General features: G+C 34.5%; 1 long non-coding RNA gene across 1 annotated transcript; it reads left to right on the forward strand.

Moving 5' to 3' along the window:
- Nucleotides 1-18,992: 18,992 nt before the first annotated feature.
- Nucleotides 18,993-21,396, forward strand: LOC140796679 (uncharacterized). Its single transcript, XR_012110503.1, has 2 exons — nucleotides 18,993-19,263; nucleotides 21,150-21,396. It is a non-coding gene; the product is annotated as an uncharacterized lncRNA (long non-coding RNA).
- Nucleotides 21,397-26,491: the final 5,095 nt, after the last annotated feature.

The following is a 26,491-nucleotide window of genomic DNA, read 5'->3' on the forward strand; positions in this document are numbered from 1 at the left end:
TTATACAAGTTTTGAAAGTATTTGGATTGAAGAATTTTAAAATCAAAGGAGAAAGGTTTCTATGTTTGCACTGCTTTAGCATCGCGTTCGAACACGCTCTCAGGCGTTCACACATACAGAGAATACATTCAGGTTGTTCGAACGCGTGCACAGGAGTTCGCACATACAGAGAACGCATTTAGGCCATTCTAATGTGTGTATAGGTGTTCGTAAATACAAAGAACGTTTTTCTATCGTTCAAACGCAGTCAAGGGCCGTTCGAATGCACCCTGCATACGTTCACAGCACATTCACACATATAGAGGAGTGTATTTGCGCGTTCAAACTCAATCAGTAAAAATCAAGTCATCGCATTCAAATGCACTTGGGCTCGTTTGAACACACCTGAGAATAAGTCAGCCTGTTCAAACGCACTCGAGCTGCGTTCGAATGCACCTGCATAATATGCAAATTTTGGACTTACGTGAGTTCGTATATGATTTGAATTTGGCTCTATCTTGGTTACATATATAAGCATTGTGATGTCCTAACTCTAGGGTGGTTGGTGAAGACAATTAAAAGAGAGTTCTTGAGGCTACATCGTTTCTTCTACATCACATTAAGCTTTCGTTTTAAGGGTCATCTAGACAAAGGATCAATCTCAAGGGTTATTGAGGTTGGAGATCAATCACGGAAAGTGGTGAATCGTGAGTTCTAGTGAGCAAGACTGAGAGAAATAAAGTCGTAGGGATCGACTAGCATTTTATAAGTCAGTCTTGCAACTACTACTATTTTAGTGATTGGTTTTGATCCGAGTTTGGATTCGTGTTTTTTTTCGTTTAAGTTTTCTCACATAAAATTCTTGGTGTTCATCTTTGCTTTTGTTTTTTAATATTTATTTTACATTTTTTAAGCAAAGTGGTGATATCATTGCCTAGGGTTTAGATACATACGTGTGTCTAGGTTTTTTTAGATTTTCCGACTTCACATCTTGAGGGCAAGGTGGAAGAAGCCTGATGGACTATTACGATTTAGCCAGTTATGACTTTTGTTTAGTTTTTTTATTTTAGAAATAGCTTTTTTGCGGGGAAGAATAGGATTTCTAAAGGATTTTTGACAGTCGTGTTCGAATGCGACTTCCTGCGTTCAAACGCGACTATCGAATGTCTGTATATATTTACAAAAACAGAGAAAGTGTTTAGTGCGTTCGAACAAGCTCGACTGCGTTTGAATGCCTGCACACGTTCACAACGATAGAGAACGCAAAATTTGCGTTCGAACGTATTCAGCTGCATTTGAACGCAATCAGTGAACTACGTTATCTTAGGGATATCTTTTAATTATCTTATGGTTATCTTTTAATTATTTTGTTGATAGGTTAGCCTCTAAATATGTGGAATGCAACCTAATTGAGGATTATTGATAAAATATTGAAGCTTTCCTTTCCAACTCTATCTCTTTCCTCCAACAGCATCCAATCTTGGACGTCGTCCTCTTACTCCCTCAATCTGATCGTGCCCCTTTGCCTCTCAACGATCGGTCCACTCTCTCCCCCTTTGTCTAGCTTTATACTCTACCCCACTACTATAGCCACCAACCTTCACAAAACCTAACCATTATTTCCCTATTCCATTACTCACATCACTCATGCCACCATTTGACCCATGGTCAGTATTTTCCTCATAACTTTTGATCTACAAGTCTGATCGACATGATCTCCATTGCATTAGAATCCTTACTTCAAGAGGAACAAATCTGTCTAAGTTACAAGACTCTTTGATATGTCTTGGGGATTTTTTTTTTCTAATCATATATTTAAAAACCTAAGGACTATTCCTCCTTTGTTCTCTGATTCTTGCCCGATTTGGTTACCTTATTCCTCTTTCTTTAGAGACCTTTGTCTTAGATGCAGGAAAGTAGGCTATACTGTGAGATTATGAAAGAATTCCTAGAAATAGAAGTGGTATTCCAAAGGTCGAGGTCTCTTCTGTCAATTAAAGATGTCTGAATGCGTTGAATCCTCGTAGGGTGAAGTAATTTCTAATAGATCTTCTTCTTCGGCGGTATACCTGTCTGCTTCTATTACTATTAAATCGGTTCGATATAATTATCAGATCGAAAAAGCATTGGACATAGGTTAAACCACTAACCATGCAACCCGATAGTTTTTTTGGTGAATCAAATCAATAGCTTTTATGAAGTTACTCAATTATTCTTAATATTTAATTATTTTATTCTATATCCTACTAATATTTTAGTCCTAAAATTTTGAAAATATTTAGTTTATAAATTTTGTATTTTAAAATTAGTTTTTTTTTTGCACATATTATCTTAAAAAGATCCTTGGAGTAAATTACCATTAAAGTTGAACAATTAAATGGAAAACAACAAAAATACCTTATTTTAGTTTTAAGATATTTATCTGACTTAATGGTATTTTTTTTTTCTAGTAAATGACTTAATTTGAAATTAACCACAAGGGTATCTATATATATTTAAAGGGATATACATAAAAATATACTACTTTTGTAGATTTTTTAGAATTTTTTAGAACTATTTACATATTACTTAAATATTTTTAAAAATCAACATGATAGGATGAACCACTGTTTGAACCAACAAATTAGTGAATTGACTTCTGACCATATCAATGTCTTGTCCAGTTTTGATAACTATTATCTTGGCATATATATAAGATGTCTTATCTTTTCTGCATTTTATTTAGGGTTTTCTTGACCCCACAGTGACTAATTTTGTGGGCGAGTGTGCACAAAGAATAAGTCGTTCATCTTATTAGGATTTTACTAAGAAAAATACTAATTTGGATAGTATTTTAGCTTAAAATATTGATCCTAGTAGTGTCTTAATTGACTTAAATCCTGAGCCCTCTCATCTTTCTTCCTCATTTAGTTTTCTTAAAAAATATCTCTAAATAAGAACAATCTGTCTGGCCCCTCTTCCTTCACAGCATTCTCCTCCTCCCATCAATTATTTGTAACATATTCTACCGGTAAACCCTAGATCATCACCACCATTTTGGATCTTCCGTCACTATCAGTGGCAAGAGGTATCGCTACCACCATTTTCAGTGCCGGTGGAAGGCATCATCACCCATCACCCATCACCACCACAACCACCTCTTTTAGTGATTGTATGCGAACGACATTATCAAAATTTGGTAATTTAGGTTTCCTATGTAAAATTATTAATAGAATAATTATGCATTAATTTGTATGTTACACTTAGCCTTAGACGTTCCATAAGAACAACCACTATTTAGTGCTCTGCATGTTAGCTGATAAGCTACAATGGCAGCACCCTCCTTACAACAAATTTTATACGGCGAAGATGCTTCTGGTCTTATGTGACTTTCAGCCATGTTAAGGGAGGTCTCTCCACTAAGCCTAACCCACTTGCATTAAATAAGAGAGATTTAGCGGTCCAGCTGGGTGCGTTATCCTAAGTCCAAACGCTAATAGTTGTTGAAATTTTATATGTACTTAACATAAAATTTTTATAATTTTTGAGCTTATATTTTAGGCGGGTCTACACATTATTAATGATGGACTAATGGTAGAATTAAAAGAGCTCGAAAAAGTATTTTAATATCATATATTAACTTATTTAAATTAATGAAGAGAAGTGAATGAAAATTAACTTTAAAATGAGTATTATTGCAATAGAAAATAAAGAAAAAAATTTAGTACTATATTCAATAAATGCTAAACTTTTTAGGGGTTCAGATCTCCAAAAAAAGTACCTATTTTGTGGGTACATAAATTTATACAAATTAACTCACACACGAGTGTTGTCCAACTCAATTCAATTTTCGTGCGAAGCAGTTTATTACGGCATTATTCCTAACCTAGTTTCTTTTTAATTGGTCCTTTGCCGTATCTTATATTTTTGCAAAATTATTTGCTCATTATGTCAACTAAATAATATCTGGACGTGAATGACGGTAGTGTTTAATATATTGATGCCTGGCTGTTGTCATGAAGGTAAGTGGCTACAATGATGGTAATCCACTTTGTTAGGCAACTATTGAAATAATATTTGCTTGCACATGAAATTAGTTGCATCATTCTCTAGGAGCATAGACCTTTGGCACGCATGGGTATAAGAATGCACAAAAAGGATGATTTAGATGCATGCATATGTATTTAATATAGCTATGAAGTTCTCTAGATTTGAATTTCTTGATGGACCACCTTAATGTAGCTGGTTCCTACTTGGGGGCTAGATTTAGACTTCTTAGTTATACATGCAGCGGTGCAGTTGATGTATCTTCCTCTTTTACAAAATTTTGAGTATATATTAGAACACTTAATTAGGGGATTTTTGTGTTAGTAGGACTTTAACGAGTTATCTCATGCTGAAGAGATAGTTTGGCCATTTGTTTTTTATAAGTATATTTATGTCTACATATCTGTATTAACCTTTATATAGTTATCTATCGCGCTTAGCTTATCAAGATAGTTATAGGTTTAGCAATGTGAACGACTTAATGTGGGCGAGCTTGAATGATACTCAGCTCCTGCACAGATTGTTGGTGCTAAGAAACATATGTGGACATATCTATATGTCGGCACAAATACTATCTTCGAAGTGTGTAAGTGCTGATCAATGCATGTACAACGTTTAATAAATGCCATCACATATATTTTATGCGGCATGTATAAATGCTGGCCATTCAACTTAAACCGATTTATTTAAACAATAGTAAATAAATTGACTGGCATTACAATTTATTTTGTCAGCACTTGTAATTGGCAAATCTGTGACAAAATAAAAATCATATGAGTTGTAATTTATTAGTTTGAATTGTAAAGACCAAATGCACATTGTAGATGAAAAGAAGTGCTTTTGTTCGAACGGACCCTCCCGCACAGTGCTATTTTCATAAGTGTGGGAAAGACGTTTAAACGGATTCCTAGAACGCTGTTCCATTCAAACGAGATACGCGACAAGGGACAAGTGCAAATCGAACATTGGAAGAGCATTCGAATGAGATTTTCCAGAGAGTACTCTATAACCAACATCGGAAGAGCATTAGAACGAGATTTTCCAAAGAGCACTATCCAATGTCGGAAGAGCGTTCAAACGGGATTTTTTAGAGAGCTCCATGTATCCAATATTGGAAAGGAGTTCGAATGACATTTTTCAGAGAGCTCCCTGTATCCAACATTGGAAGGGCATTCGAACGATATTTTCTAGAAAGCTCACTGTATTCAACGTGGGAAGGCATTCGAATGGACTCGTTGAAGACTTCAAACGTTAGAAGAACGTTCGAACAAAATCTGTGGAACGCCATTGGTCGGAATTCAAACTGTTCGAATGGACCAGATCGCGTTCGAACGGTTTTGTTGTGTTTGCTTCTATTGGTTCTGGTTAGTTTTTTTGGCAAGCAAACTTTCTGGGATATAAAAGGGGATCCTGGAAAAAGGTTAGGGCACCACTCTAGGCAGTTGAAGTGAGACCAAAGGGAAGAGTGGTGAGCTCTTGAAGGGGCATGAAGTTTTAAAGGCATTGGAAGTCATTCCATACCAACTTTGTTCAAGATTGAAGAATACTCTTTGAGATAGCCTCAAGAGTCACCGAAGCTGAGCTACAACCTTAGGGGCCATCTAGATTGTGAGCCAAGCACAAGAGGCAGTGTATTGATGGGGAGTCATGCGAAACACTATCGTGACAGTTGCGGTAATTGCAATCAATTTGTAAGTATTTTTGTAACCTCAATATTCATAGTGCTTAGTTTTATCTCTGAAAGAGGTACGTGGTCTTTTTAATCCTAGGTTAACGGGTTTTTTTCCATGTTAAATATGCTTTGTTTGTGAATGCATTATTTTAATCTTATGCTCAGCAAAGTGTCATTAGTAGTAGTCCTAAACTAGTAAGGGTCTAGTTTTTTTTTCATATTTCTTCTGACATTTAAATCACTAGGGCAAGTATTATGTCCAACGTTTACATGCACTAATAAAAAAGATGTTTCTCGGCATTTTCCAAAAAAAACATCTGTAAAAACTTTTACCGACAAGGGCTTAAAGGGCATTTATTTAGACATTGGAAAAAAAACATATCTCAGTATTTATCCAATTTTGAGCAGCATATAAAAAATACTCAAGAAAAGCTAATTTTGGCGTCGTGCTTGTTACTAGTGACTTTGTTGATGATGATATTCCTTGCACTAGCTCAGCCTCAGCCAGCTGTGCATGAGCCAGATTAGCTTTAGCCAACTGTAGCTATAACAACCCTACTCCATCACGTGACTCTCAAGAGGGCTTACCCCTCCCAATGAGCATCATGTGGGGTTTAGGAGCTCAACAACACATCTCTAAGAATGAAAAGAGAAAAATTAAATGGAGGTAGAAAAAAAGGCTTACAAGCTAAAATAAATCTATCCAAATATAATAAAAAGGGTGAAAATACTTACAAGAATACATGCTCAAAATAAAATACAACAAGGGGAAAACATAAATCTTAAACATAAGTACAAGAAACATGAAAGGAAAAGGCCTATCACTATACGAGACAAACTGCTGTCAAGCATTCTATTAGGGTATTAGTCAATCTGCATCAAGTATTAGTACAATGGAAAAGCTGACGACATTTTCCATTCGCCATCAAGGGTGCCCATTATCACCCTCGGACCTAATATCATATATCTTGGACATAGAGTGAAGATAAATGAATAAATGGGATTAATCGCTCATAGTGCAACTCTGATCATCCATCTCATGCTTGTCAATGATTTCCTTCCCCTTGTCAAAGCAACCGCTAGAGATACAGCTCACCTCAAGACGGTAGTGGAACTTTATTATTGCATCTCTAGCCAAGCTATAAATATTGACGAATCAGCTGTACAATTTAGTAAGCTCATCGATTCCTTATGTCGTATCACAATACCTATGGTGCTAAACTTGAAGCCCTTAAGGGTGGAGGATAGATACCTGGGTAGGCCCCCTACTTATGCCGAGATGAGGCTGGTTGCATGTAAATTTTGGTGGACAAGGTTTAGGCCAAACTCTCAGGCTGGAAGGCAAGGAACATCTCCCATGCTGGCCATTTATTCTTTGTCAAATTAGTTTTGAGCTTGATTTCTATCTATTTATGTCTATTATGATTTTTCGAAAGTCTGCATTGCTGAACTCAATGGTCTTCCTCGTGACTTATGGTGGGGGTATACAACTCTTTATGATCCTAGGATCCCATCTGCAAGCCCAAGTCTATTGGTGGGCTTGGTATTAGACACTTTTTGATTATGAACAAGGTATTGGTGGAGAAGCTGGCTTGGCATCTCCTCTAGGGTATTAAGATGAAGTTAGTTAGGCTATTACAGTTGTATTAAGATGAAGTTAGTTAGGTTATTATAGTTGTATTAAGATGAAGTTAGTTAGGCTATTACAGCTGCCTTTTTCTCATTCGTTGGGCAGTTAGTTTGTTAGAGGGCTATTTATAAAAGCCTAGATTAGCTTGTAAATAGAGAGAGAATGAATACAGAAATTTCAGTTCTTCTCTTAACCTCTTCTTGATTCAATATGGTATCAAAGCACTAGAGTACTTCTTCCTACATTCTTCTTCTAGAGTTTCTTTTCAAGCTTGCTTGCTTGCTTGTTTTTTTTTATTTGTCTTCTCTGCTGTTGATTCTGGAGATTTCTAGCTATGACGATTGACGCTTCTTTTCAATCCAAATCAATTGATACTTTGATGAGTAATTCTACCATTGAAGATGGATCAAATCCTTATTTTCTCCATCATTTAGACAATCCCGGTATAGCGTCTGTTTCTCAACCTCTCATAGGTGACAACTATGCTTCATGGAGTAAAGCTATGTTAAAAACAAGCTAGGGTTCGTCGATAGATCTGTATTAAGACCAGTAAGTACTGATCCTCTCATCAATTCTTGGATTCGTAACAATAATATTGTGATTTCATGAATACTTAATTCTGTATTCAAAGACATTTCTGCATCTATTATATACTCTAAGTCTGCTTATGAAATATGGATTGATCTCAAAGAAAAGATTTTAGCAGAGAAATGGACCTCGTATATTTCAACTTAGACGTGAACTAATGAATCTTACTTAGGGTCAATTGACTGTTAGTGCCTATTTCACTAAGCTTAAGATAATTTGGGAATAACTTAGCAACTATAGACCGGCTTGTACTTGTGCTAAATGTTCATGTGGAGGTACTAAAGCCCTTATTGATCATTACCACATGGAATACGTTATGTCTTTCCTAATGGGATTGCCTAACAATTTTGCTCAAGTTCGAGGTCAGTTGCTGCTAATGGAACCAATGCCACCTATTAATAAAGTCTTTGCTTTAGTTTCTCAAGAAGAACATCAAAGACATGTAAGTGTTATTGCTGGAAATACTGGACCTTCAGATGCTATGGCTTTTTCTATCAAAACAAATACCAATAGGAATAATATTGGTCAAAATATTGCCAAGGGAAATCAAAAGAAGGAGAAACCAATATACACTCATTGTGGCTATTCTGGACATACTGTTGACAGATGTTACAAACTCCATGGATATCCGCCTGGTTATAAACCTAAGCAGAAGTCAACCTTCCCAAATAGTTTTGCTCAAATTGCAAATCAGGTAACTAATTTTGGAGCAAGTGCATCTTCTAGCAACATGGGAGATTATGTTCAAATGTTCCCTCTCAATACTCACATCTGATGTCAATGTTGAGTTCCCATCTTTCCGCTACCAAAGTTGGTGGTGATGGTGATAACTCTCCTCAAGCAACAGGTACTTGCTTGTCAATCTTAGTAAATCCAATATTTTATTCTTCCAAATATTGGATAGTTGATTCAGGAGCCACAAGTCATATATGTTTCTATCAAGATGTTTTTGATTCTCTACAACCCATCAAGGATGCTTAAATTACTTTACCTGATCAGTCTAGAATTCCTGTGTTCTTTATTGGCATCGTGAGACTTTCTTCTCAGTTGGTTCTTGATGGTGTTCTATTTGTTCCACAGTTCAAATTCAACTTTTTATTTGTGAGTGCTTTAACCAGGACTTCAAACTTCCATGTGTAGTTCCTTATTGATTCTGCTTTTATCCAGGATCAACTCAAATTGAGGATGATTAGACGTGTTGATAATCTCTATGTCATAGAATCTGAAGTGTTACCAGATTCTACAAAACACAAATCAATTTCTGTTTAGAATGCCATTAGTTTCTTCACTAATAATGTGAATGCTCATACTTGGCATCACAGATTAGGACATTTATCACATAAGAGACTTCTTATGATAAAAGATTAGTTATGTTTCAATGAACATGCTTTCAATAATCATACTTCTTGTAATATCTGTCCTCTTGGTAAACAAAGGAGATTATCTTTCACCTCTAACAACCATATATCTGCTCATGCTTTTGATCTCATCCGTTGTGATACATGGGGTCCTTACAATATTCCAACACATAATGGTTTTCGATATTTTCTAACTCTGGTGGATGATTGTACCAGATTTACTTGGATCTTTCTTTTGTAGAACAAGTCTGAAGCTAAGGTTATTATTCCTAGATTTTTTTAAGATGATTGAAACTCAATTTCACGAAGCCATTAAACAATTTCGATCAGACAATGCGTCTGAGTTGCAATTCTTAGATTTCTTTCATGAAAAAGGTGTACTTCATCAATTTTCATGTGTGGAAAGACCAGAGCAAAACTCAGTAGTAGAAAGAAAGCATCAGCACTTACTGAATGTGGCTCAAGCCTTGTTTCTCCAGTCTCATGTGCCAATCCAATTTTGGGGTGAGTGTATCTTTACTGCTACATTCATCGTCAATAGAGCACCTTCTCCAATTTTACAAAATCAGTCCCTATATACTTTACTCTACAAATCTTATGTTGATTACAAATATTTGAGGGTCTTTGGAAGCTTGTGTTTTGCTTCCACTTTTATGTCTCACAGAACAAAGTTTTCTCCTCGAGCAAAACCTTGTATTTTTCTTGGTTATCCACCAGGTGTCAAAGGGTATAAACTTTATGACATAGCCTCTAAGAAATTCTTTATTTCAAGAGATGTCATATTTCATGAAAATATCTTCCCATTTCATGCCATTTCTTCTCATTCCACTACAGTCGATCCATTTTCTGATTTGGTTCTACCAAATTTAATTCCATCTACATCTAATCACAATTCAATTCCTCCTGACACTCTAGATTGTCTTCATCCTAAGATTGTTGAACCTGCCACCTTATCTGAGACTGCAAATTTTCCAATTCCCTCTACTGCTAAACCTACTGCACCACAAAGTTCTTCTATTGAACTAGATTTTGAGTCATCCTTGGCTCCTGATTCTTCTCGAGTTCTTCCTATTCCTAGGAGAACCTCCCGAGTTATTAAGCCTCCATCCTACCTAAGAGAATTTCATTGCAATCTCTTAGAGAATACACCTTTACCTGCCACAACCTCAACTTATCAAATTACTCGGTCCATATCTTATAATTCATTTACCTCCCAACATAGTTTTTTGCTTTGCAGCATCTCATCTAATTTTGAACCACAATTTTATTATCAAGCTGTTAAGTTTGACCATTGGAGATCTGGCATGATCAATGAGTTAAATGCTATGGAAATGAACTATCATTTCATTGCCTAAAGGCAAACATTTTATTGGATGTAAATGGATCTACAAAATTAAGTATCGGTCTAATGGCACTATAGAAAGGTACAAGGCTCGCTTAGTAGCAAAAGGTTACACTCAACAAGAAGGTTTGGACTCCATTGAAACATTTTCTCCGGTTGCTAAATTGGTTACTGTTAAAGTTCTCCTTGCAATTGCTTCTAAGAATAATTGGCCTCTTGTTCAACTTGATGTGAACAATGCCTTCTTAAACGGAGATATGTTTGAAGAAGTGTATATGGATATGCCTCTGGGGTATGGAAAACAGTTTCAAGGCAGCTCTACTCTTGAGGAGGAGAAATTAGTATGTCGTTTACATAAGACCATTTATGGACTGAAACCGGCTTCTAGATAATGGTTTTCAAAATTTTCCACTACTCTTATTCTCCATGGTTTCCAACAATGTAAGTCTGATTATTCTCTCTTTACTAAAGGATCTCGCAAATCCTTTGTTGGCTTACTTGTGTATGTAGATGACATCATAATCACCGGAGTTGATTCTCAAGTTCTTAATTCTTTAAAGACCTTTCTTCATAGCCAATTCAAATTGAAGGATCTTAGCAATCTCAAATATTTCCTTGGATTAGAACTTGCTAGGTCCAAGAAGGGAATTGTTCTTTCTTAGCGACATTATTCATTGCAACTTCTTGAGGATATTAGTTTTTTAGCCACTAAACTAGCTTCTTTACCAATGGATCCTAAGCTTAAGCTTAGCGCTTTTGAAGGTGATCTCCTACCTGATGCTACAATTTATAGAAGATTAGTTGGTTGCCTTTTATATTTTACTATTTCACAACCTGACATTACTTTTGCTGTGCACAAACTGAGTCAATTTGTTTCTCAACCTCGCCAACCTCATTTGGATGTCATGCATCATCTACTTCGATATATCAAGTCTACTCCAGGACAGGGTCTATTATTCTCTTATGATTCTAGTTTTTAGGTGCGTGCCTTTGCTGATGCTGATTGGGGAGCTTGTTTAAACTCTAGAAAGTCTGTCAATGGTTTTTGCATCTTCCTCGGTGATTCCTTAATTTCTTGGAAAGCAAAGAAACAAACTACTTTGTCTCGGTCCTCTGCCGAGGTAGAATATCGTGCTCTTGCTTCAACTGCTAGTGAACTTGTTTGGATCCATCAATTACTCCAAGCCTTTCATGTTCCTTCAACTGCTCCAGCTTTGCTTTTTGTGATAATCAAGCTGCGGTTCATATAGCTACTAATCCCATCTTCCATGAATGCACCAAGCATACTGAAATAGATTGCCATTTTGTGCGTGACAAGATTGTTGAAGGATTTATCAAGCTTCTTCCTATTCGCTCCCAACATTAATTAGCTGATTTCTTCACCAAAGCATTACCTGCTTCTACTTTGTTTTCTCTTTTATCCAAGATGGCTGTGCTTGATCTTCACCGTCCATCTTGAGGGGGAGTATTAAGATGAAGTTAGTTACACTATTACAACTGTATTAAGATGAAGTTAGTTAGGCTATTACAGCTGAATTTTTTCTCATTCGTTGGGCAGTTAGTTTGTTAGAGGGCTACTTATAAAAGCCTAAATTAGCTTGTAAACAGAGAAAGAATGAATACATAATTTTTAGTTTTTCTCTTAATCTCTTCTTGATTCAATAATTGGGAAAGGCATGGGCTTTGTTGTTAAAGGCTCAATATATTTGTCTTTCCACCTTTAGGAAGGCAAGCTAATGCTCTAGAGCTTCCTAGACTTGGTCCTCTCTTTCTTACAATCTGTCCCACCTCAGGAAAGGAGTGTGATGGATTGTGGTGATGGATCCTCCATTTCCATCCTCGAGGACCCTTGGCTGCCTAGAGTCTTAGCCTACAGCCCAATGTTTCGGTTGTAAGTCACTTGATGCAAGGTGACCATGGAATTCAAAACTAAACAATTCTATCTTCCCTTAAAGGTTATTGTTGCTATTCCTAGAATGGTAGGTCCTACTACTTGGGACAGACCTAATCGGCTAATTTGGATTGCTAACCCTTTTGTTGAATTCATTGTCAAGTCAGCTTTCATCTCCCTCTCAAAAGGGAGTTGGTCTTGTTCTCTGTCCCATGGCTTAGACAGGAATGTTTGGAAACTATTTGGCACTGCAAAGGAGTTACCCTTTTGCTTTAGACAGTTCTTTGGCGATGTCTGGTAGGTGCTCTCCCGGTTGGTGTAACTTGTGCATAGTAGGATCCCTAAGGTTGTGGGGGTTTTGCCTTATCTGCTCTTTGTTGTTGGAGACGGTGTAACACCTCCTGCTATGTTGCAGCTTCACTAGAACCATGTTGTTTGCTTGCAAGCTATGTCTTAAGTGTCCCCTTTCGATTAGTCTAGATGGATGGCTTCTGCATCTCAAGGACAACTTATCCTAGGACCAGCTTGCCTATACTTTGAACGTGATATGGGCAATTTGGAAGGTGAGGAAAAATAAGGTACTTAGAAACATAAATTATTGTACTATCTTTGTCATTCGGGAGATAGTTCCTACTCGCCCTCTCTTGCTACCTCATCCAACACAACTTTCTCTCTGTTGTACTCCTCTCAGGCCAGGCTTGGATGATATCATTTGTAATTGCTTGGCAAGGAGGTTCAACCGGGGGTTATGGGGTGATGGGATTCTACTATATATGTAGCTATGCCAATTGCTTCATCAAGGTTGCAACTATTTACCTGGGCCACTATGATAATGCACTAGCTATAGAGGCAAGGACTCATCTAGAGGCGCCAAGCTAATAGGCTCCCTGAGAGCAACTCCAATTGGGCTCCAAATTCTAAATTTGGAGCTAGGAATAGTGGGGCTCCAAACTTGGAGCCCCACCATAAAAATGGAGCCGGGCTCCATTTGTCATTTCAATTTTTTGAAAATAACAAAATTGCCCAATAATTATTATATTCAATAATTTTAATTCCATTTGTATCCTTTATTAAATAATTTAGTTAGTTAAACTGAGTATATAATTAGTTTTACTAATCAGTTTTTAACAAAAATAATATCATTGGAAAGGTCTCATCGAAACCTTTAAAATGAGTCCAATATTAAATTATTTTTGAGTTAATTTAAATTTTAATTTTTTTATTATTTATAAAAATGAGTCTAATATTAAATTATTTTTAAGGTAATTTAAATTTAAAGTTTTTATTATTTATAAAAATGAGTCTAATAAATTATGTATCCTAAAATATAATTACTCAAAATTATCCCTAATGTAAATATTAAAAATTAAAATACATTAGATATGAAATACATCAAACATAAGGGCGTTTAATTAAAAAATTAGTAATTTAAAATTACTTCTGAAACTATTGAATATTATGCTCTTATTTTAAAGATCTCGATGAGAGTTTTTTAACAATATATTTTTTATTAAAAAATAATAACGATAAGATGATCTATAAAGTAATTAATAACTAATATAATAATATATATTATATTATTATTTTAATATATATGGAACCCGGTGCGTTGGAGTGCACCGGGCTCGTGCTCCAATTTTGGCTCCATATTTAGAGCTTTTGCAAGCGTCGGAGATGCTCTAAGAGTTGCTCGCTTTTTGGACCTGTAGTCAAGATGGTTAATAGCTAAGTAGATTACGCAAATTAATTGATTTTCTTTATAGTTCATGAATGTATCAGGTGGATTTCTATTATCTCTTTTATTAGGGTTTGCTTCACGAGTCATGCACAAAAGGAAAAAGAAAAAGAAAACGATAGAGTTAGTGTCAAGGCAAAGCTAACTCAAGATATTTTTGAGGTATTAAAATTAAATTAAAAGGTTGACTATGATAGAGTTGAAAGATAATAAAAACAAATGGGAGCGTGATCGTAATAAATTTCCCTAAATAATATTATCTCTCCGTTTGAGATCACTAGGTGTGTGTAAAGGGGTGGACTTGTGGAGCTGCACGACCTGCAACTCAGAATGGAAGAATGTATAAGACAAGACGTGCGGTTGGCGAAATCATTAGAAGGAAAAATGGCGCGCCGTGACTTTTGGAAAGCAATAAATATAAAAGAAAACTACAGTTTCTGATTGTTTTAAGTGTGCTCACCATATACATTCATATCTAACTTCCAATATTCTTTTGCATCCAATCTAAGTTTGATATTTAAATATATACCCTTTAAAACATATAGTTTATATATATATATATATATATATTCTTTTAAATTTTTATTTTTTTGCATGCATTACCCTTTAGAATTAACTAACAGTTAAAATTTAAATAATTTAGACATAAAAGATGAAACTATCCTATAGTATTTATAAATTTTTATTTCTTTTTTCCAATCAAATTATTGATACCTAACTTGAAAAGTAACCGGATATGTATCTTTGCAAATAATATATATATATATATATTATAGATGCAAATATAAATTTTAGAGAGGCATATAAATAGATAAAAAAAAATTTAAGGGTATACACAAAAAAATCCTAAGTTTATTTATATTAATTTTATTTCTCACACCATTCACATATATAAAATATTTTCTTTGTGATTTTGGATACTTAGGATAAAATTATATCAATCACGAAAAGAATTAGAAATTTACACAATAACATTTTTGAGTGTTTTGATAAATCCGCATGGCTCTTTAATTTCTTCGCAAGATGAAGTAAGCCTCGAATAGTATAGAAGTAAGAAAGAGAGAAAACTTCCATTAACACTTAGAGAAAAGTTATATTATAAAGTCCCAGTTCTTTTCATTTATTCAAACTTTAGATAACTTATAAATAGTGAACTCAAGCCCTTGTATATGAAAGAAAACTTAGTTACTAAGTTATTCTAACAAATATCTTTGTAAATATTTAGAAGGGAATAAAGAAGATTAAAAATGTGTCATCATTTGCCTTTATCGATCTAGTAGTGGATAAGCTCGAGTTTAGCCTAAATATCCCAGTGTCTTTTGAGTCAGCCTCTACTACTGTGATGCAAACTTAGTTAGATCGGATCGCATTATAAGGTCATTGGGCTTGATGAATCGAGTATATTTATCTTTTGATTGATTTATACTTATCTCTTATATAAGCCCTTAAGACAAGTCTAGTTAAGTCATGTAAATCACTAAGGGAAGTTCAATTAAGTCACGTAAGCCATTAATGCAAATTCAATTAAGTCATGTAAGCCTCTAAGGTAAGTCATATTTCGAGTTATATAAGCCTTTAGGGCTAAGTCTGAGTAGAAATCATTGTGCCCAACCTCTATATATAGAGGGGCTGGCTTCATTGTTTATTCATCCAAGCATCCAAATATTAAATAATTATTTTAGTCTTGAGTTTATCTTAGAAGTAAGAGTAAGATAATCTAGGAGTAGAAGAAAGTTAATCATAGTCATTTATTTTCCTAGGAGTATATCTAAGTTAAAAAATCTAGATCTACCTTCAACCTATATCTATCATCACCTCTAATAGCCACTCTACTAAACAGCCATCCACCACCACCCTTAGCCATCTGTGACCCTCCGATGTCTGTCATAACGTCGGATATTTATCAATTTATTTCGTTCTGACCTTTCTTTACAATTTTATTTATATCTTTTCATCCTAACATTTGATTTACATGAAACAAAAACCATTAGAACTCTAACTTCCAAACTACTACCACCTAAATTTTTATAATTTTCTTACATCCAAATTGGTCCAGATCTGGTTCAGAATATACTGCATCGTTGATGCCCTTGGACTGTCATATGGCATTTTAGTTTCAAACAAAATTTCGATAGGGGCATCATAGGGTGCCCAAAATCAATCATTGAATTAGCAATTTTTTTGGAAAAAAATTGATTTTTTGTCACGTGCTTACATGCATCCATATAGACTAAAAGTTGTCTGATCTCGTAAATAAGTTTAGAACCCAATTACTTTGGTATAATATTTGGTGAGCATACTTAGAATGATAAAAAAAAGTCAAGAACACTAAGAAGATTCTAATTAATCGCTCAGTAATACCATTCTTTTTTCTAATAAAGTCATAGGCTGATCATATCATTCATTTCAAACAATGGATTACAATGTTATACAATAGAAAAAAGGGGGAATATGGCAATAGCCTTAGGAACAAGCTCCTCACTTGTGTATTATAGACCGGACGATAGTTAAAGCAAGTATCTAAACAAATACTCAAGTATAATATCACAGAGGAGAAAGAGTCAGCACTCTAGAAGTAAGCTTCCAGCTTAGCCAGCCGACAACACTACACGAAGAACAACAAGTCTTGGAAGGCTGAGTACTCAACCATAGAGAAGAATCCAAGCTTGGCAGTGACAAAGTCCTGTGTATTTATTGAAACACGTGAAGACCCCATTTGAGAAAACCTAAGAATCTAGGAATAAAACCTAGAACAAATAAAGAAGAAAAAGAAAACAACCAAAGATAAGGAGAGGGCAAACGATCTGCCTAATACATCCAAATACAACCACAAGAGGCATTCAATCTCAGAAAGGAAGAAAACTCAAAGAGAACAAAACCATGGCAGATCTTAGCAATCGGCAGAACTAGAAGCGAGGCGGCAGAGTCAAAAGCGAGGCAGTAGATTTGGAAGTGAGGCTAAGCACAACGAATCATGGAGTGAGGTGTGGATGGGATGAGACTAGGACTGTCGGCTATTGTGGGTGGGAACAGACGGGGACAAATAGGGTCCACAACACTCAACTTAGTTTGTGGCAACACAGAAGGCTAAGGGGAGGATTTAGGTGAGATCCACGATACTCGGCTCCTATAGCGGCTAGTCAGACGGCCAAGAAAGTAATCGGAGTATGATGGACGACGGCGGCGCAAATGGGAGAGTAGGTGTGAGACTAGTGATAGCGAGGGCGAAAAGAGGGTAAAGTGAGAAGGAAGAGGAGAGGAGAGGAGCCAACGAACCCACTAGAGAGAGAACTGCTCTCTTCTCCACCTAGCACTTGGCTAATTAGAAATATAGCCGAAATGCTATAGGAGAAAATTATTTCATCTATGCATTTTTATGGCCTTAAGATTAGTCGTAATAGGGCTACAAAATTATACACATCATTTCATAGCTAAATTTTGTTAACCTGTTATATTCCATAATTATTGCTTGAATGTTTTTTGGAAAGATTTTATTAGTGATTTTATGCAACAGTATCTTTAAAATCAATAAAGCGAGATTATTTTTCTCAGAAATGCTGATTAAATTTTTAGGCGAGATTATTTTTCTCAGCATAGACCTCCCAACATAGTTATTAGAACATAACTGGATCAAATGGTTGGACTAATGAATGGGGAAGAAAAGCAATTGATCCAATAAAAACTGGCTAACCCAATGTTTGAACCGGTAGCCTATGCGACTTAGCCAATATTTGGTGAATAAGGCGGGTCTCTTACTTTTCCAAAGTTACATAATTATCTTTAATATTTAATTATTCTATTCTTATTTTATAATAATTTAATACTAAAATTTGAAAAATTGTGTGAACAATATATTTGTGATTCTTAATCTGTCAAATGGATTGACTTCTCTAGTTTTATTTAATTTTATATGTCTTGCCAATAATCTGCATTTACGTATTGAAAATATGTAGTTAATAACACACTGGGTTACTAATCAGAAATTGATCAAGATGCTATTAGCTATGATATACAAAATCTTAAGGTTTTAAAATTTGATGCTACTAAACATAAAGAATAGCTAAAAAAAGTCATAGAGGACATATGATTGTACTCCTTTTAAGATATTTTTAATTTCTAGATTTATTCATAACTATTTAAATATTATTTAAAATAACTCTAGCAATTACAAGATGAACTTGCCGCTTGTCTGTTAATATCGAAAACTATATCCGTAAGGTCTTGCTTACTCAAATCATAATAAAATGCTTCTTGATAGTTTTTCGATTTCGATAAAAGGTTGATACTATCAATCGGCATGAAGTCGTTCAAAAAGAAAAAAGAAATATTTCTTTCACAAAAAATAATATAAAATAATAATTTGATTAAATAGTTTTATTAACCGTCAGTTACTATACAGATAAATTCAAATAGTTACAAATCCAAATTATGGTAATATCCTTAAATAATTTCTTTTAAGTGAAGGTGAGAAAACAGAACTAAAATTAATCCAAAATATTTAATACAAAAAGATAAAGTACAAAAGTCTAATAAATAATAAATATTCAAAAAGAGTAGAATATAAAAACGATTAAAAAGACAGTATTTTTCGTACAAGTGGTGAAGTCCGGGCCCTTCCCTCTCCCAGTGGTGAAGTCAGTCAAAACTTTGATAAAAGAAAGCCAGAGAGAAGACCTCATTGAGGTCCAAGAACGTTCTTCTTGGTGTGCGTGTTCAACAAACCTATCTCATTCCTGTGCTTATAAATAGTGGAGCCACTCACTCAAGAAGCATACGAAAGTAATATATGGCTCCCAGAAAGATCCTCCTTGCTTTGTTAATGCTCTTGGCCATCATTGGAGATCTCATCCCTCTTGTGAGGGCTCCATATCCCACTGTGGCCATTAATCCCAGAAACCTACTATCAAACAGGAAGAGGCCATGGCTGGGAGGCCACCCATACAGGAGGGGAATTCCAAACAGAAACAGAGGTCCAAGCTTTTATCGTGGTCCTCTTCCCCTTGCTACGATCACTAACCAGACGGAAAAAAGATCTACTGTAGGTCAGTCGTGTGCACACGCTTTGTTTTATTTCCATCATTTCTTCTCCACCACTCCCCCTAAATATCTAGCTAGCTAGACTCAAAAATAGTTTAGAGGTTTTATGTATAAATATATATAATATATTTTTTTCTTCTAAAATCTCATATTTATATGTGTACCGTTCATCTCCTTGCAACCTAAAAGTTGGATTCATTTAACAGTCAAAAAGATTATATATACTCTCCTATTAGAAGATTTATACTTTATATTTTATTAAATATTTGCAGAAGAGCACACTCTACTAGTAAAAGCCAACCAAACTTCTATGTTTAATTATACTAAATAAGGAGACTATTAAAACATCCTTACCCAACCTAAACCTATATTGACACCAAGAACTTCTTCTCCTTTACAATCTAAAATTGAGACTTTGAATGCACGTAGCTTCCTAATAAACAATGGAAGAGAAGAGAGGGTTGAGGTTCGCTCCTCTTCTACTTTCTGAGATTTTTAAGTATAGGAAAAGAAGGTATCATCATGCTCTAGAAAAAGGAGTAAGATATTATAGTTACTTTAGCAAAAGATAGTTCGAATTGGATGGAATATTTATTTTAATAACCTACAAATATTTGGTAATAAAATATAGACGGTGATTTACAAATATTTAAAATACAGGGCTTCTAAAATCCCTTATTTGCATATAGATAAATATAAATTAATGAAACTCTAAACATACGTAAATTCTCTTATTCATATTTACTTAAAGATAATTATGTCTTTTCATCTGTTAAATTATTAAGATCTTAGCTTATCAAGAGTCTTAAGTGATCTCCAAGAAAAATCCATGAACTTAAAAGCTTTTATAAGCAAATATGAAATTTAGAAGAGTTTATAGGTAAATAAGAAATCGAGCGGTTTACGTGTAAAATAAAAGCCCAAATGATGTCACTAAAATTCAACATAATATGATAGTTTTGTTTAGGTGATGTACAAATTTTTTTTTTTTTTTTTTTTGTCTATTTGGTGAGAAGAGTCTTATAAGTTGGGAGTCATTTATGCTTATAAAATATAAAAAAATACAAAACCATTAAAGCCTTCTTGTGCCAAAATATGATAGTATATAACAGAAAAATAGAAAGCATAGTAGAAAGTGAATCTATTACCTCTTTTAAGGGCCCGGGAAATTTTCGATTGGTAAATCAAAAAGAATAAAAGTTACCAGCTAATAAGCTGTTCTTAATTCTCATAGTACGAGATATTGTACAGGTTTTCTGTGTATATTCTTCTAAAATCTCTTATTTATATATATACTTCCTCTAAAGTTGATAGCCTTGTGAACTAATGAAGCATTAAAATTTGATACATTTAAGGGGAAAAGATAATTTTCTTTTCTCTATCTTTAGCATACTCTACTCTCGATTTAAAGTATCCTTATTATTTACCTTTACTAACTATGCTCCAACTAAGGATATCCCCTCTAAGGTATAAATGAAAATAAGGAACTTTTAAAAGATTTTATTTAGTGTTAATTTAAGAATTTATTATATTTAGACCCTTTGAACTATCACATTTTTCACATACTTTCTCTAAATATATAGACTTTTTGAACTATTGAAAATATTTTCAATACTTCTTCTGTTAGACTTTTATAATTTTTTTCTATCCATAAATCATCACATGCGAGTCACGTTAGTCGCTATATGGTATATTATACTTGTATAATTTATCAAAGTACATTTAACTTCTCGGCATTATTGGGGTAAGACATTTTTAATAGTTCAGAGAGTTTATATAAAAAATCATGATAGTCAAGATTGGTGTCTAAATATAATTATTTCTTAAATTTATTTTAAATATGATAACATTTCTAAATATATTCATTGTAAATTTTTATTATGTTCCACAGGCAACACTCCTTAGTGTTGAAGATCAAAAGCCTCCCCCCAGTTGTTGCCTCAATGGCTCTCGTGGTTACTAGTTTCTAAATAGAAATAAAGAGACACGTTATATCAACTTTGGGGGAAATATGTTTACCTCCTAGTTAGAGTAATACTTTCAAATTAATACTTTTTGTAATCTATGTAGTTTTTGTGTGTGTGACTGGAATTGTGTAGATATGTATCCTTAGTAATTAACTCCTATACTTCATCTCATATTTCTATTAGTATTAGGGAAAATACTTCAATACCCTCTAAAATTTATAATTTTAATCTAACGACCATAATAGCCAGTTTTTATATTCATTATATAAAAAAAGTGGCATATTAGTCAAGAAAATTTGAATACGTGTGCCAGATTATACGTTTTCTTCAATTAAGAATTCTGTCTCTTAAATATAATTGTGATAGATATAATTATGCCTTAATTATAGAAGATATGATTTAATACTAAACAATGTAAATTTGATTCTTTGGATATAGGCTTTAATTTAAATATGATATTCTATCTTTATCGGTTATTAAATTTACTTTAAATCACCCTAAACTAATGAGAGATAAAAAGACATCAATACCCTTATTATGATATATATATATTACTCTCAGTTAAAGATATATATATCTTTTACTTGATAAATTATTAATATAATATAATTGTCAAAAAATAATGTGCAAGATAATATATTTAAAAAATAATAATTACCTATTGAATTGGTAATATCTTTTAAATTTTTCACATTTTTATTATACTCTTGAGAATCTTAACCGTTAAATCTTTTATCAAACTAATTGATGAACAATTTGCTCTACGAAAAAAAAAACACTCTAATATTAGGTATAAATTTTATATTTACTATCTATATAAAAACATATTGGGGCTTTTACTAGATCTGAACCATATCACTGAAGCACAAACCATAGAAACCTACACATAGTGGGAAAGTAAAAAAGAAAACTAAAAAGAGTTTGTCTTTCTCTCTCATTTCTCGCAAATTAAAAAATAATTTATCACTATCTCTCGCTAACCACCACCCAGTATCAACCAACCATCACTCTGGTTTATGAGAATAAGCATCTTTTTTTTTTAACTTTGCCATCATTTATTCCATTGATTTATGGATATCTGCATATAGTTGCTTTACATCTAGCAGCTTCAGAATAGACACTATCTGCATATAATTTGACAAATAATATTTAACGTCAGTGAAACTTTACCGACATAGTATAATAATAATTTTTTCCATCATTTAACAAATATAATATATACTCATCTAGAAGTTCATCATTCTTCTATTTGTGGGTCTTTATAAAAACTTCATGTCTTTATAGCAAATGTGAAGAGCCTGCTGAATGTCAAAAAACAAAATTCTGTACAGAATTATATAGATATTTTTTGTAGAAATATGGTATAGTATAAGCAAATTATAATAAATCTAACTAGAAGACATCAATTAAGAAACAGGAACAATTATATAAAGTTGAAAAGAAAGAAATAACAAGCTAGTAGTAAACCATATAATGAAAAAAAAAAAATCAAATAGCATACTATGCAGCAATCATAGTCTCTATTTTCATCTTTGGACTCAAAAGACTTCCTTATTCAACAGAAGTATCAGTTATTCTCATTACAAGTAAATGAATCATATGCCTTGCAAAGATAACTAAATTAAATTGATGAGAATGATGTGGAGATAGAAGAATATTGTATACAAAATAATGCATCAATTTCACTCTTCTCAGTTGATGTGTGAACAGGTTAAAATCTGAATAGATGCTACCGTACCACATACGTTCCTAATTTCTTATAAATCTTTTCCTTGATCCAGAAGTGGGTACACCCAAGGCATCCTATTGGTGGTGTACCCACTTCTGGATTTTAACACATTTCATTCATGCTGCTTTGCCTTCAGATTTTCTTAAACCTGCATATTACCATGTGAGTATAAAACATTTTCTGAATTTTAGACTAGCAAACATTCACTAACAATCTTTTTCCGTTCAAAAGAAGTGAAAACAAAAGAGATTTATGAAAAGTAGCTGGTTCGATATCAAGACATTTCATCAAACAAGTAGGATGCATTCTCTACGGTGGATTATTTAATTGACACCATGGTATTCAACCGCAAGCAATTTGTTGGAATCAGTGTTCTGAATATGAATTTGGGATCGAATAAAAGGGCATGGTGAGGGTGAAATGGGTTTAGATTTCTTCTTTGCTCAACCAATAGTGGAAGAGAAGAAGATACTAAGATTGTTAAAGGGAGCCAATCCCTACTGTAGATAGCTAATTTGGAGATAAAAGTTTTATATCTTTGCACTCATTTCTTCTCCATTTTATAAACTCGTTTGCAACTGATGACTTACGCCTATCTTGCCCAGTAAGCAGATGTGGGGAACATTGCCAAAAGACTAGGACTCTAACAAGGAAACTACCAATGACTCATACATAAAAAAGGAATGAGTACAACTGACTACCATGCAAGTGCGTGCATGCATTAATTACATGTACTGTTTTAGGGAAATAGGAACAAGACACATACAACAAAAGAAAAAGAAATATGACACGATACAACTATTAAGACTCTTAGTAACATTCCCTTTCTCTTAAACAAAGCCCTTGTCCTCGAGGGCTAGATTTGGAAATCGCATCTTTAACTTATCCAAATTTTTTCACGTGGTTTGCATGCACTAATGCTTCAACTTTCCCTCTTCTAGTGCACCGATCTAATAGTGCTTGCAGAGTTGGAACTTCTCGAGATGCTTCACCTAACTCTGAAAGTTGTTCAATGACCTGCTTAGCATTCCCCAATCTTTGGTTTGAGCATTGAAACATGAAATATAGGATGCATTTTTGAATCTTTCGGCAGTTTAGACTTATAAGCAATAGAACCAATCATCTCAATTACCTTGAACGGCCCATAATATTCGGGAGCAAGTTTCATATTTCACTTCATAGCAAAGGAAACTTGTCTCTAGGGTTGGAGTCTAAGATAGACCCAATCCCCTACAAAGAATTCTAGTTCTCTGTGAATCTATCTTCATAAATATGTTTCGTACAAGACTAGGCTTTCTTCAAGGTTTCATACAGCTCCTTTGGTGCCATGTCATGATGCAACAACTCATCTTCCACAGTTTATACCTTTATAGTGCTGAGAACATGAGATAATAGAGTTGGAGGGGAGCAACCATACACTACCTCAAACATAATTTTCTTGATTGCCAAATGCCAACTTGTATTATAGCAATACTCTGCCCATGTCAACCAATGCATCCATTCTTTTGGTTTGGTTCTACCGAACCAACGAAGATACATTTTCATGGTCCGATTAGTTACCTTTGTTTGCTTGTCAGTTTGCGAGTGGTATGAGGAGCTGAAATTAAATTGAGTCACATGCAGTTGGAACAATTCTTTTCAGAATGCACTAGTAAAAGTCGTGTCTCTATCACAAACTATAGATTCAAGCATACCATGAAGCTTGAAAATTTGATCAAAGAAGACACTAGCAAACCCTACAGTTGTATATGAATACTTTAAAGGAATAAAATAACTGAATTTAGACAGACGATCGATTACCACGAGAATTGATTTCTAGCCTTGAGAAGGTGGAAGCCCTTCCACAAAGTCCATGCTGATGTGCATCGAAACTTGTGTGGGAATGGGAAGAGGTTGGAGAAGTCTAGCCAATTGCCTGTGCTCAACTTTGTCACGCTGACAAATATCATATTTTTGGATAAATTCTTTGAGATGTTTGAGACCGGTCCTATAAAATACACCTTCAAGCATTGGAGTGTTTTGACTAGTCCTTCATGTGTGTTGTTATGGAACTAACACAAAATATTCTGCAAGAGTGATGAGTCACCTGCAAGATAAATGCGATCTTTGAAGAAAAGTACACCTTTATGAAACCTCCATGGGCCAAAGGCATTGTAGGCTAAACAAAGCTGAACTAGCCGTTGGAGCTTGGGGTTACTTACAACTCCTTTTTTGATAGCCGAGATCCACTATGGAACAGGGAAAGAGACTACAATTTCACCTTCATAATTGCTTTCGGATAGTGCATCTGCAACTATGTTTTCACCCCCTTGTTGGTATTCAATGATAAAGTCAAACCCTATCAATTTGTAGAGCCATTTTTGTTGTGCAAGAATGGTGATCTTTTGCTCTCGTAGGTATTTAAAGCTTTTCTTCCTAGTAGGTATGACCTCCACCTTTGAACTGCAGATACCAGAGCCAACATCTCCTTCTCATCAATCAACATGAGCAAATTATTTCCGCTAAGAGCTCGGTTAAAGAATGCAATTGGCCTCTTTTCTTATAGCTAAGCAACACCAATACTTGAACATGATGTATCATATTTTACCACAAATTTATTTGAAAAATTGGATGATGCGAGTATTGGCATCTTTGTCATTGCTTCTTTCAGATTGAGGAAAGCTTCCTTAGCTTGAGACCAAGCGAACCCATCTTTCTTCAGCATCTTTGTGAGTGGCCCCACTATTTTCCCGTAGTTCTAAATGAACTTACGATAATAGCCGCTGAGGCCAAAGAATCCCCTAAGCGCTTTGGTGGTATTCGGCTTGGGATAATTAGTCATGGCCATAACCTTCTAAGAGTTGACTACCACTCCGTGACGAGTAATGATGTGTCCTAAGTAGGCTACCTAGGTGTCTCCAAAATAACTTGTTAGTTCATAATATATCAAAGATCACATTCAAATGTTGTAAATGTTCATGTCGTGTCTTACTATAAATTAATATATCATAAAAAAAATACGAACGAATCTATAGAAATGATCACGAAAGATGTTACTCATAGGGGCTTGAAAGAAGGGCGCATTAGTCAGGCCAAATGTCATGACTAAAATTTTATAGTGCTCAGTATGCGTTCGAAAGGCTGTTTTGTGGATGTCTTAGGCATCAACTCGAATTTGATAGTAGCCAGAACATAAGTCTAGCTTAGAAAAGAAACGAGCACAATGCAATTCAACAACGGATCACAGGTATTAGGAACTTATCCTTTATGGTGGCCTTATTGAGAGCTTTGGTCCATGTTTCTTGACCAACAACATAAGGGAAGAATAAGGGCTCGTGCTTTGTCGTATAACTCCTGATTTCAACAGTTTACCCACCAACTTTTTAATCTTTATCTTTTAGAAGTGCGGGTACCCATATGGGCGCATATTGACAGGATCAACCCCAGCAAGTAGCAGAGGCATGGTGGTGGGAGTCCAACTGGTTCAGAGAAGGTGTCAGCAAACTCCTCAAATTGCAAGTATGGCTTTGTCGATTGGCTCGATTTGTGAAGAGACTA

Source organism: Typha latifolia, chromosome 10, assembly GCF_019914945.1.
Source record: "Typha latifolia isolate L0001 chromosome 10, TyphaL0001v2, whole genome shotgun sequence".
NCBI lineage: Eukaryota > Viridiplantae > Streptophyta > Magnoliopsida > Poales > Typhaceae > Typha > Typha latifolia.